This window comes from Camellia sinensis, chromosome 1, assembly GCF_055761805.1.
Source record: "Camellia sinensis isolate YWXY chromosome 1, ASM5576180v1, whole genome shotgun sequence".
In the NCBI taxonomy this organism is placed as follows: Eukaryota; Viridiplantae; Streptophyta; class Magnoliopsida; order Ericales; family Theaceae; genus Camellia; species Camellia sinensis.
In genome coordinates, this window is record NC_138961.1 from 188,062,275 (window position 1) to 188,076,036 (window position 13,762).

General features: G+C 32.5%; 1 pseudogene; it reads right to left on the reverse strand.

Moving 5' to 3' along the window:
- Positions 1 to 5,460: 5,460 nt before the first annotated feature.
- LOC145821649 (protein SMALL AUXIN UP-REGULATED RNA 12 pseudogene) lies at positions 5,461 to 5,864 on the reverse strand (annotated as a pseudogene).
- Between the last annotated feature and the right edge of the window lie 7,898 nt (positions 5,865 to 13,762).

The window sequence follows — 13,762 nt, forward strand, 5'->3', positions numbered from 1 at the left end:
TAAATAAAATATCATTTCGATATTTGGTTTGAAATCTTCAAAAATTTTGGGCCGCTGCTGATTAGATACAGGAAAAATTCAATTCCTCTTTGGAAATTTTACCAAAATTAAGGAAAAAATATTTATAAGTCCTATTAGGAGAACTTATTTAATGTGAAGTCCTATGTAATTTCTTATAAAGTTTCAAGTCCTAGTTAGATAGAAATATATTCCACAAAGTCCTATGAGTTGTGAATAAATGGTATTAATATACTATTATACCCTATAATAGCAAAACTATATATAGGAAATTGAATGTTACCAAATATTATATCTATATGAATGTGAATTTGAATTTCAAAATACACGAACAAGCAACATTTTTACATTCAATTTAAAAAATCAAAAACTTAGTAAGTTTGCGAAACGTAACGTGACACGTATGTAAACACTGAATACAACAACGTCACAATACAAATTCAAAGAAAAAATACAACCGAACGTAATACGCACAAAACATGACAATATTACAGATGTGGGTTAACATTACAACCCAAATGTGACATCATTGGAGGCTAATGAAACTGTGCTAATGTATGGATGTACCATTTTACAATGGAAATTTATTTTTTTGCATCAGAATGTCGCATTTGATATGGTCACATTACGTTACGTTTATGTAGGTGTGTCACGTTACGTTTCGCAAAGTTAATAGGTATTTAATTTTTTTAATTAAATATGAAAATGTTGCTGGTTTATGAAAAATGGCACATCCATACATTGGCACACTTTCATTAGCCTCTAATGACGTTACATTTAGGTTGTAATATGAACCCAAATCTGCAATGTTGTCATGTTTTGTGCGTGCTACGTTCAGTTATATTTGTCTTTGAATTTGTATTGTAACGTTGTTGTATTAAGTGTTTATGTACATGTCACGTTACGTTTTGCAAACTTAATGGGTTTTTAATTTTTTTAATTCAATGTGAAAATATTACTGGTTTATGAAAAATAGTACATCCATACATCGGCACACTTTCATTAGCCTCCAATGACGTTATATTTTGGTTGTAATGTTAACCTACATGTGTAATGTTGTCATGTTTTGTGTATGTTATGTTCAGTTGTATTTTTTTTTTTTTGAATTTGTGTTGTGACGTTGTTGTATTCAATATTTACGTACGCGTCATGTTACGTTTCACAAACTTATTAAGTTTTTGATTTTTTAAATTGAATGTAAAAATATTGCTTGTTCGTGTTTTTTGAAATTCAAATTCAAATTCATATAAATATGATTTATGGTAACATTCAATTTCCTATATATCGCTTTGCTATTATTTATGATATTAACAACTAATAGGGTAAATGTGTATTTTGAAATTTAAATTCACATTCATATAGATATGATCTATGGTAATATTCAATTTTCTATATATGATTTTGTCATTATTTATGATATTAACAATTAATATTGACAGGACTTACAGAAACACAAATTTTTTAGTAAGACCATATTTAGTATAAGTCTCCCTAATAAGACATATAAATAATTTTTTCTAAAAGTAATAGGCAAAAGAATTCATTTGGATTGACGTCCAAATTGACAGTTCGTTCCTTTTGAATTGATTATGTTGACTAATTTTTTGAATGGATATTATTAATTAAATTAAATTAATATATTATAAACAAGGACAAAAATCTACTGAGCTAGTTTAGTTACCAGATTGCTATATCTTATTTTTAACCGTCAACTAAAACGGCAGACGAGGATCCTTCCTTACGCAAAACCGTCCACTAAATTGTATGGCCCTGTTTGGTAGAACTGTGGGACAGTGCTTATAGCTTATGCCTCAACAGCTTATAGCTTATAACTTTCAGCTTAAGCTGATTTCCAGCTTATTCTTAAAGCATCTCCTGCCCCACTCAAAGAATAAGCTGATTTCTGACTTCCAAAAAGCTATAAGCTATAAGTTATAAGCTAAACTAAACACATCAAAACAGCTTAAATTAAGCTGAAAGCTGAAATAAGCTGTAATTAAGCTCTGCCAAACAGGCACTATGTAAACTAAACTTAGAGATTAAGGGTTCAGTTTATTCCCTATGGCAAGGGTTGATTATTTGTAGGGGTATTTTTTTTCAGGTCCTTGGTATTATGATTTTATAGCATAAAGGACACCCAATATTTTCATAATGTCTAAGGTCCATCAACAATATTTTCATAATGTCTAAGGTCCCTCAACCTTGATCCAGAGAAATTTCAGTCCAGAGAAATTTCAGTCCAGAGAAAATTCGTCCAGAGAAATTTGGTCCAGAGAAATTTCAGTCCAGAGAAATTTCAGTCCAAAGAAAATTGGTCCAGAGAAATTCTGGCCCGGAGAAATTTGGTCCAGAGAAATTTCAGTCCAGAGAAATTCTGGCCCAGAGAAATTTGGTCCAGAGAAATTTCAGTCCAGAGAAAATTGGTTAGAGAAATTCTATGAACAGTGACCAGGCGAATTTCTCTGGACCAAATTTCTCTGGATGAGTTTCTCTACTTTTCTTCTCATTCACATCTAACCAGAAAAATTTTCTGCATCACCAAAAAAAAAAAAAAAAAAAAAAAAAACAACAACAACAACAACCCAGAGAAATTATGTTTTTGGTATTTGCTGGAGAAAATGCTCGTCTTTGAAGCCTCTGACGAAGATGGAACTGGTGAAAATGTTGTAATTCTCCAGTGGAGCAGTCATTAAATGGCTTGGAACTTATTTCCTCCATTTCCCTTGAGAGTTTCCCTGACAATGACCCATTAGGCTCGATACTGTTAGATTGACCAGTGTTCTTTGAATGTTGTTCTAGGGATGTTTTGGTAACATTGCTGTTTGAAATTGGAGGACATGAAACAGGATCATTTTTAATCAAGATAGGTTCCAAGCTTGGGTTTCCTTTGTTCTTCACAAAATATTCATGGTCCAGTGTATGTGTTTGCATATCCATGTAACATTGGCCAAATGGACTTCCTAAAATTCTTTCTTTGCTGGTATTGTTAAAAGAATATGTACAACATTTTGAATCTGCAGAAACGGAGATTCTATCGACGATGAAGGCAGAGAGAAGCTTAGCGTTGGAGAGAGAACGGAGAAGTTTAGAGAGAGAGAGAGAGATGAGTTTTGATTTGGTAAGGTCAAATTTCTTTGTGATATGTTTAGGGACCTTAGACATTAAAAAATAATTTTGTGGATCTCTTCCATTATGAAAAGTGGGAGAGGGACCCTAGACTAATTTTCCCTTATTTGTATGGGTGGATCTTTGTTTATTTATTTATTTATTTCTTATTATTGTCTCTTTCTTTTAACAATGGTTAGTGTTGTGCTTGCAGTTTATCTTATTAGACTTTCTTATCTGATTGATTGCCTAATTTATTATAAATACCTTGATATTTATAAATATTCTCCTACTAATTGATTAAAAAAATAAAATAAAATAAGAGACAAAATTGATAAAATTAGAATTACTTGGATCAAATTGATATAAGAAACAAATTATTGGGACCAGGGAATAAGGCCAAGTTTGGCAAGTTATCAAAAAGTCAAAAAGTCAAAAAATTACTCAAAAAATTAAAAAGTTATCACTATTCATCAAAAGTCAAAAATTACGGTTGCATAATTCTCAATCCTAATTTTTTCCTACACACTAATTTATACAATTTTTTAATATACATTTTTTCCATAAAAAGTTAAAAAGTTAACCTAAACATTCATATTTTTTCCCTCAATTTTTTGATGCAAAAAGATAAAAAGTGCACTTATTTAAGACACCCAAAGTATAATTTTCCCAATTATATATGTACATTTTACTATATCAGTTATCTAATACAAATTTAAAAGTAATTATTCAATAATTTTGAATTACTATTTTTTTTTTTTTGAACAAGTAATTTTGAATTACTAATTCAACATGCTTAAGTGGTGCTCGTGAATCAATAACTGTACTGTACTCTTTTGGGAACACAGGTTAAAAGCTGCGTTTGCAGCTTGGAGATAAAAAAAGTTAGCTTGGTTTTTTAAGCAAGAAGTGACTTGGGAAGTCTAAAAAAAGTAAGCTGTGAGATTATAATTATATTTTTTATATTGTTTAGGATTATATATGGGTAAAAATATAAATTTTTTAAATTGAGTGGGGATATTTTGGTCATTTAATTGTGATATAATATCATAAATAAATATTAACCAAGAAAGCCCAAATTAACTTTTTATCAACTTCTCAAATCACTTTCTAAGAAAGCCCAAAATGTTTGGTTAAAAATCAAAAATCAACTTTTAACTATCTTTCCAAAACATCCTATTGTGAATGTCTCGAATTTGCCCTAGATTATGCTTATTATCAGTAGGTGACCTACACTATACCCTCGGGCAATAAGTGTAAATTTTTTTGGGTAAACTATCAATAGATTCTAATAGTTAAATTTAATTTCTATTAAGTCTTATTGAAAATAAATCCTAATAAAATCGTCGGTAAAAATAATTTTTTGTGATGGTTTTTGAATATGTAAAATTGACAATAAGTAACTTTTTTTTGGCTAATGTTTTTATAAATTGTTGCTAAAATTTATAATTAGTAACTTTTCTGTGATAAAATTTTCAAATTATCGCTGAAAGTTGAAAATTGATAACTTTTTTGTCATATTTTTTTAAATTGTCTCTAAATTTATAATTAGTGACATTTTTTGTAACAATTTTTAAACTATCCTGAAAATTAACAATTTGTGACATTTTTTTAATAATATATGATTAAAAATATCATTAATTATCATAAGACCTATTAAATAATAAATTTATCTATTAAGACTTATACGTAAGTCTTCCTATTTATACTTGGAAATATTTTAACTTGATTTGCTACTTATATATATATATATATATATAAAAGCCTAAATGGTTATTTTGGAAGTATATGGTGCAGAATAATCTAGTGAACAACATTTTGAGAGAGAGAATCAATCCATTGTAATTTCTATATTTATAGTAATCACTTTGCTTAATTTTGGTTTTTCAAAAATATTTTTCAGAAAATTTTATATTTTTATTTTTCGTATTTTTTTTTTATTTTTACTGAATTTTTTAACTTTCTAAACAATTTTTAGACACATTTAACATAAATACACTTAAAAAGCATAATATTTGTGAAAAAAATCTTTAAAAAATTCACTAAATAATAAAAATATAAAAAAATACGAAAATTTAATATATTTTTTTTTATATTTTTACGTATTTATTAATTTTTTAAAATATTTTTAGGAAAATTAGTCAGGGTCCCTCCCCCACTTTTCGTAATAGATGAGATCCACAAAATTATTTTGTGATGTCTAAGGTCCCTAAACATATATCAGAGAAATTTGACTCTTCTCACTCTCTACTCTCTCTCTCTCTCTCTCTCTCTCTCTCTCCTCTACATCAAACAGTGCTTCGTCTATCTCTCTCTCTCCTACATCAAACTAGTGCTTCATCTTCGCCGAACAGCTCTCACCACCTCTTGAAACGCCGCTACGCTACAAGGAACCACCAACCCATCTCTCTGCTCGAACCCAAACTCATCATAAGCTTTCTCTAACAGCATCTTGAACAGAGGATGAGAGAGAAACCCTGTCGGCACCACGAACCGCCACCTCTCCTTCCCCACGTAGACTGCAAAATGCCCAGTTGGTGTCCCTGACAACGCCGTCTGCAGCGGCCGAACAACGAAAATATTAGATGTAAATCGAGAACTCCGTCAGCTGAACAACTAAACATATATCGAGAACTCCATTGGCGATCAAGATCAGTAACGTACGTGCCCCGACAGAGAGATGGTGCTCCGAGAGCCATCACTCTGATTTCCGGCGACAGAATCGGACTTCTGGTCGCCATTTCAGTAATCTTGTCTATGTGTTTTCTTTTGCCTAGAGACTGTAAATTTGATCTTGAAGTTTCAATTCTGTGCATGAATGTAAAATAAATGGTATTTTTCTTCAGGTAATAACTCTATGGCACAGACCACCCGAAATCCTCATTGGCTCCTCAGTGTACTTCGCCCCTGTTGACGTGTGGTCTATAGGTTGTATATTTGCTGAGATGGTTATGCATCGGCCTCTGTTTGCTGGTGAAACCGAGCTTCATCACCTGCATCAAATTTTTAGGTGCTATATGACTTGCAAATGCATTTGTTTGTGTGCGCACGTATCATTTTTTATTTTTTATTTTTCTACTACAATCCTATTCCTATTTATGTTCACTTTCTTTTTATTGAAGTATTATGGGGACACCAAACGAAAGAACATGGCATGGAGTGAGTTCACTACCGTATTACCACCGCACTAAATTGTGCATGTGTAATCCTAAGGTAATATTAGCTTTGCTTCAGTTAATTTATTTTGCAATTGAAAGTTATAAATTTGTAATCCCCTCCTCCCCACCAAAAAAAAAAAACGCAGAACCTGTTTGAAGTTGTTCTTGATCTTGAACTAGCTGGAATTTTTTCTGATTTCAATTTTCTCTGGTGAAGGATTTTAATTTTCTCTGGTTTCACAGAGAAAGGATTCTACAAAAGCAAATAACTTTGTTCAGGGAAATTTCAATTTTCTCTAGAGAGAAGGGAAATTTCTCTGGAGAGGAGGGAAGGCTAGAGAACGTTTTGATGTATTGGGTGTATGATGTTTCTGTATTTGTAGAACGTTCAATTATAATGCTTATCTTACTTCACGGTTGTTTCTCCGGGTTGTGGAGTCCAGAGAAATTCTTTTGGGTTGAGAGAATTTCTCTGGAAATATTTGTATGGGAATTTTCTCTGGGTTGTGGAGTCCAGAGAAATTCTCTGGGTGAGAGAATCTCTGGAAATGTTTGCCTAGGAATTTTTCTGGGTTTGGGGAGTCCAAAAAATTTTTGAATTTTCCAGAGAAATTTGAATGTTGAAAGTCTTAAACTCAGAGATGTTCATGAACTTTGAAATGGCTCTAATATTTCTTGGTTTCTATAGGAAACTAGAACCTAAATCAAGAAGCTTGCTTTGCTGGAAGGCATCTAAAGTGACTCGTCGGAAGGTAATGTTTGATAAAATTGAAATTTCCCTAAAAATTGAAGGCAACGGTCAGACCCGCGTTTAATGGGTGTTGAAGATATTATTACTGTAAATGGTGTGCACTCAAAGCACAAAGGTTTATCAGAGGCACAAACAAATTTAGAAGAAAGGAATGAACAAAGTCTCATCGACCCATTTGATTATCCTTCTGTCATAGGTCAGGTACTTGGTGATGTCAATTCTCCACCCATTCCTTAATTTTTTGTCACGGGCATTTCTATTATATTTTTTTTCATTTACAAATGTTCTATTATTTTTATGTACACATGCAGTTGATGCAAGGTATGGAAGAGTTAAATACTTTTAAAATAGAACAAATTCATAAGATGGGTTATGTGGAGCAGATAAAATTTCATCTCCAGGAACTAGTCAGGCCTCTGCTTTGAACTGAAATTTCTTTGGGTTGGTCCAGAGAAATTCTTTGATTTGGATTGAAATTTTCTCTGGATTGGTCCCTGGTGTTAAGATTTTTCAGCATAGAGTTTGTCATTTATTTTATTTCCATCGTCAACCTCTATGTCATGTTGCATCTCCAAACCACCCCCTGATGTTGAATCGCAAGCTTTGCCCTTCATGATCATTTCTTTCCCAGAATTGTCATCAATCTATTCTCAACATTTTGAACTCAGAGAATTTCTCTGGACAGAATTTTTTCTTGGTACTTACTTCTTCAGGAATTTGATCCAGTTGTAGCCTTATGGTGTATACCAACTTTAGTGTAACAATTGCTTGTGGATTCCATGTATGATGTACCTAAAATCACCAGAAAAATACTATGATTTGCACCATTTTGGGAATTGGATGAGACATTTTTAAAACATAGAAAATCAAAAAAATTGAACAAACCAGAGAAATTTCAAATTTCTCTGGTTTGAAATTTCTCTGGACAGAATTTCTCTGGAGCAGAATTTCTCTGGACTAGAATTTCTCTGGACTAGAATTTCTCTGGATCAAATTGAGGGACCTTAGACATTATGAAAATATTAGATGTCCTTTATACTATAAAGTCTTAATACTAGGGACCCTAAAAAAAACCCCCAATATTTTTTCACAAATATTTACTAATAATATATGTCGTCCTCTCTTTCCCTTATTCCTCCGCAATTTTTTTTTTTTCAATCGACCATCATTCTGGCTTTTCTTATCAGATGTGAATCAACGATGGTTGATACTCTCCCTATTTAATTTTTTTTTCTTTTGTTATAAAACTGATTTTTTATTATTATAAAATGATGATGTGACACTTTCATATATATATATATATATATACTAGTATGTCACCCGTGCTACACACGGAATAAAATAATATATTATTTATTAAAAATACGATAATTATGTTTAATTTTTTGTATTTTGTCACTCATAAATAAAATTTATATATAAGTTTAATAGTTTTGTTTCAAATGTTCTTTTACTATAATATATAGTATAGATAGATTAAAATTGTTGTATTGACAATTAATAATTAAAATTATACTTTGTTATAAAAAAAATGACGTAATTCTAATACTTTACTACTTTAGTAGGGATGGCAATTTGAACTTGGCCCGACGGGGACCTGACTCCCCGACCCCGATTAGAATGAGTTTTCCCCGAAAATTACTCCCTGTAGGGTCAGGGATGGTATTAAAAATTAAATCCCTGATGATTTTCGGGTCAGGGACGGGGATAGGTTCCCTAACCCCGGCCCTGGCCCGGCCCGTTCCCGCATCCGAATAATCTCCGAACATGGCCCATATATATAATATATCTATAAATTTCATTTTTAGCCTCTGCCATTCATTTTCAACCTCTCTTATTCATTGAATCCTTCATTTCTCTCTTTCTCTCTCTCTCTCTCTACTCCACCACAGATCTTCACTCGCCACTTTCCTCCATCGCCAATCTTCTTCACTCACTGCCAGCAATCTTCTTTCTCTCAGCATCTCTCTCTCTCTCTCTCACTACCACCGTCGTCGCACACCACCGATCCTGCTACCACCATTGTCGCGCACCATTGATCCCGCCACCAACGTCGTCGCACACCACTGATCGCCATCATTCGTTGCACAACACTCCTTCAATCGCAGCACCATCGATCGTCATTTTCATTCGCTTTTGTGTTGAGGTTTTTTTGAACAGATCGATGATTTTGTTTGAAAAATCTTGATCAATTTTTATATATATACGGATTTATATTTGATTTGTTGTTAGGGTTTTATCTGTTCAACATATCTAAATTTTTTCTGTTAGGGTTTTGACAGATCTCTGGTTGTTTTGAACAGATCTATGATTTTTTTGAACAGATCTGCGGTTCTCTCTTGTTTCTCATCTCTACTCTTCATCTTCTTTGTTGATTGTTGTTGTTTTGTATGGGGATTATTCGGGGTCAAGGAAACCCGATCCCCATTAGGGGCGCGGGCGCAGGGGGTGGATGGGTTTCCCGCCAGGGATCGGAGCCAAGGACGGGAAATTTTGTAGCTTCGGGGATCGGGGACGGGGAGTGTAGTCCCCGGCCTCGCCCCGCCTCGTTGCCATTTCTATACTTTAGAATTAAAAAATATGAATTTTAAAAAAAATTCATATTGATTTTTAAAAAGGAAATAAGTACATAAATTTTAAAAACTTAATGAGTAAGAAAGAATTATCATAACATGTAATTTAAAATATCAAAAAAAGATTAAAAAATAAATTAAGACTTTAAAAAGATGTGATTACAATTAAAACTAATGCCATATTTATTAATAAGTATAATTTTATTTAGATATGTATTTATATTTTAACATGCTTATTTAAAACAAAAATAAAAATATTAATAATTTTGTGCTTTAAAATATGATTTTGTAGACTTGCTATATTAACTTTTGGAAGGAATATATTGGAATTTTTACAAAAATTGATTATTAGTCATTGAACAAATCTTGTAAGATTTAAAATAAATTTTATAATAGAAAGAAATTAATGATATTGCAACATATGCATTTTAACAATTTTAAATTTTGAAAAAAAAAATAGATTAGGACTTTCAACTTCAATTATCATAAAATATTTTTATTTATATAGTAATATACATAAGGATAGGTAAAGATAGATTAAAATTAAGGGTAAAGTACCATTAAATCCTAATTTTAGGAATATTAAACCATTTACTCCTGTGGGTGTTTTGAAAGATTGATAAGTCCCGTTCCAATATTAATGACCTTAAAGTCCATGGTATTAATGTGCGGGGTGTCATAAATTGAGGGTAAATATGGGTTTTCCTTCATGTTAAATTTACCAAAGTGTCCAACATCAAATTATAGTGTGTCGATGTTGTCCCTCCTTTTTGGATGACTATGGAAGGTAATTTCTTTGTTGTGGGTCCAACATTCCGATGCTACAGCGATTCTGTGTGCATGATTCGTGAGGGATTTGGTTTGATTTGGTAATGTTGATGTTAATTCCCAAATTACCATTTGCTTACCACTGAAAACCCTAGGTTGTCCAAACCCTTACTCGTAGAATACGTTGGTGTAATCGTGAAGTTGGGTGTGATCACCGTTTGGTCCATTCATATGATGTGAACACGACATCTACACATTCATGGTGCCATCAGTTGTCCTAGGAACACATGGCACCAGGTATGTACTTGTATTATTTCGTGATGTCTGCCTGTGATATTCCGTTACGTATTGGTGAAATGGAGTTGTTACGTTATTTCCCCACATCGATTGTTGCTCTTGTATATGAGAATACATTGTAATGATGTTGTAAAGTATGTAATACATTGGTGTGGGTCAATGGTAGAAGGGAAATAGAGTTGGGTTTAATGGTAGCTGATGTTGTGGCCGTTTTTATGATATAGTTGGGTTATAATGTTGATTGGTGTCTTAATTTGATTAAGGCAGTGTAGTGGTCATGTTGTTTAGTGATGTTACAGTACTATGTTTGTTTATGTGTGTGGGGACTCCTGCTTGTTGGGTGATGTGATAATGATTGTTAAGAAGTCGGGGGGTGGACACTGGAAATGGTTTTCGTTGTTTTTTTGTGTGGACCTATTTATTTTGCCGCATCGATGTAGATTGTGGACCCTTATTTGTCGAAGGTTTGTAAGTAAATAGTTGTTGTTGTGATGGTGTTAACATTGCAATATTCATTTCAATTTGTAAGTATATTAAATTTCAGTGAGGGTGGTACCAATTAATTTGGTTTTATTGATGTGTTGTAATATGCGTGAGGAAATAGTTGTTTTATGTAGGTGACAATGATGTTTGCAGATTTTGTGTGTTGTGAAAATGCAATGTTCACACACAGTGGGTTACCCAATTAATGGTTAAACAAAAATATTTTATTAAAGGTTTGTGCCACACAATTAGTGTCACTATTCATTGTTATTCTGTTAGAGTTTTGGTGTTTGTTCTTGTGGTGACATCGGTTTTGTTGTGTTGATTGTTCTTGTTGTTATGTTGGTTGTCCATGTGCTTATTTGGTAACATTAATATTGTTACAGGCAGTTCAAGCTGGTAGAGTGGGGGACGCAAAGTTGATGGTAGAACTTCGCACTTGTGTTCATTAGTTCAGACTTCGACCCGATTGGCAATGAGGAGACAAGTACCAATTGCCATTCAAAAAACCAAGAACAAAACCAAGGCCTGCGAAAAAAATTATCGTGGACACAATGAAACTAATGTAGTGGTCGAATATCGCCTAGTGATCAAAACCGTGTTGGAGTTCGAGTTTGGTGATGGTCATTATCAAGCAATTATAGAAGACCTCGTTTTGGCTCATGATTGACGCTATCCGAGTGCATAAATTGGATCCGAACACATATAAGAAGTGTGATGCAACGGTGTGCCGTACAATTTAGATCTACAATCCGAATGATAAGAAATTTTACATCGGGGGACAGAGTTGTCGCTCTGAAATTGTGACATCCATTTGCTGTTTAGGGTGCAAGCAAACCCAAAAATCAATCAGCAACACACCCCAAAATATAACATTATAAATCAAATACCAAACTGGGAATGGTAATGGTAAAACAACTTCCAAAAGAGTCCACGAAATCCCCTCTTACAAAACACTAATGTTACAACATCCCTTAAACACACACACACCATGACAAAATCAAAATGAAATCACAATATGGGCAAAAATGTAAACTCCATACATAATATCAAAAATATATATCATACCAAAAATAAAAATGACTAAATGCTTTAAGAAAAAACACTCAGGACTAACTAGAGCAACATTTACCAAAATGAAATTTGAGTAATTTTTCCTAAAATTAATTATATCTATTGCTCTATTTAAAAGGAAATGATTTTGCATAGTTATATTTTAAATTTCAAAATTTATTTTTTAACTTCCTATATAAAAAGATTCAAAATTTTAAATTACGTATGATTTTTTTCTAAAAACATATGAAGTCATAGTAGAATAGGAAGAGAAGTAACCATAAAAGAAGAGAGGAGCTGTACACACTAAATATAAATAATTAAATAAATGACTAACATTGTCACGACCCGCTCCTCGTACCCAAGGGTTAAGTATCATGATGGCAAGTAACTGAAGTTACCTCCGGCCAACTCTTAAACAAATTACTAAACGTGAGCAAAAAAATATTTAAGTGAAGGTATCAAAATAATCACTGGAACTTCTATTTTTATAACAAAATTTATTGACCAAAAAGACCGATATTTATATATGAAATTAGAAATTATAAATACTATAAAAGTACTATGTGTGTCTATTCCACAACCTCGCGTCTAAGACTCTTCAAAAGTTATTTCTGAATTGCATTGTTTTTCCTGAAAATTGGTAAACAGCCATAAGTACATGGTAGAATGAGAAATATTATACTACGATGGATAATTATTGGCCAAACAGTGCTTGATATTAAAATACATAATATATAATACGGAAACCATTTGACATATAATACAAGAATCATATAAGTAAAATAATTATAACCACGGTATAGAATGGAACAGAACAGATGTATGGACTCAAGAGGTGGTTCATACGAACTATAGAGGTGGATCCCACAATAGAGTAACACTTAGCCCCGCATAACACTTTGCTCCACACCAAAATAGAATTCAAGAAGTGGCTCGTACGAACTGTAGAGGTGGCTACCACAATAGGATAACACTTAGCTTCCGTACAACACTTTGCTCCACACCAGAATAGGATTCAAGAGGTGGCTCATACGAATTCTAGAGATGGCTCCCACAATAGGGTAACACTTAGCTCCGTACAGCACTTTGCTCTACACCAGAAATCAGAGTGTCAGTGGATCCATGACAAATAGAGGGTCACAAAGTGACTAATCAGAGGGCTAATGGTTTATTTAAGTCTCCCAAGACATGGGACTCCCGTTGTGGTACTTATAGAAAATAATTGCTTATAAAATCATTGTTAAATAATTAATTAAATTTAAACAAACATATATCTATGGGTTTCAGTTTAAGCAAATAGAGTTTAAAAAATAATCAACAAAATTGAATATCAATATAATTTATAAAACACAAATTGCGTAATATAATTTGTAAAATATATTATGATGACTCAAACTATAATATAACTCACCTTAAAATTAATACCTTATGGTAACTCAAAGTATAACTTACCTTTAAATTAATACCTCACTTTTTTTTTTCACTACCAAAGACCTTCTTGACTTCTAATATTTTCTTCCCATTTCTTTGTTTGCCTTCCTTCCCCCCATCCT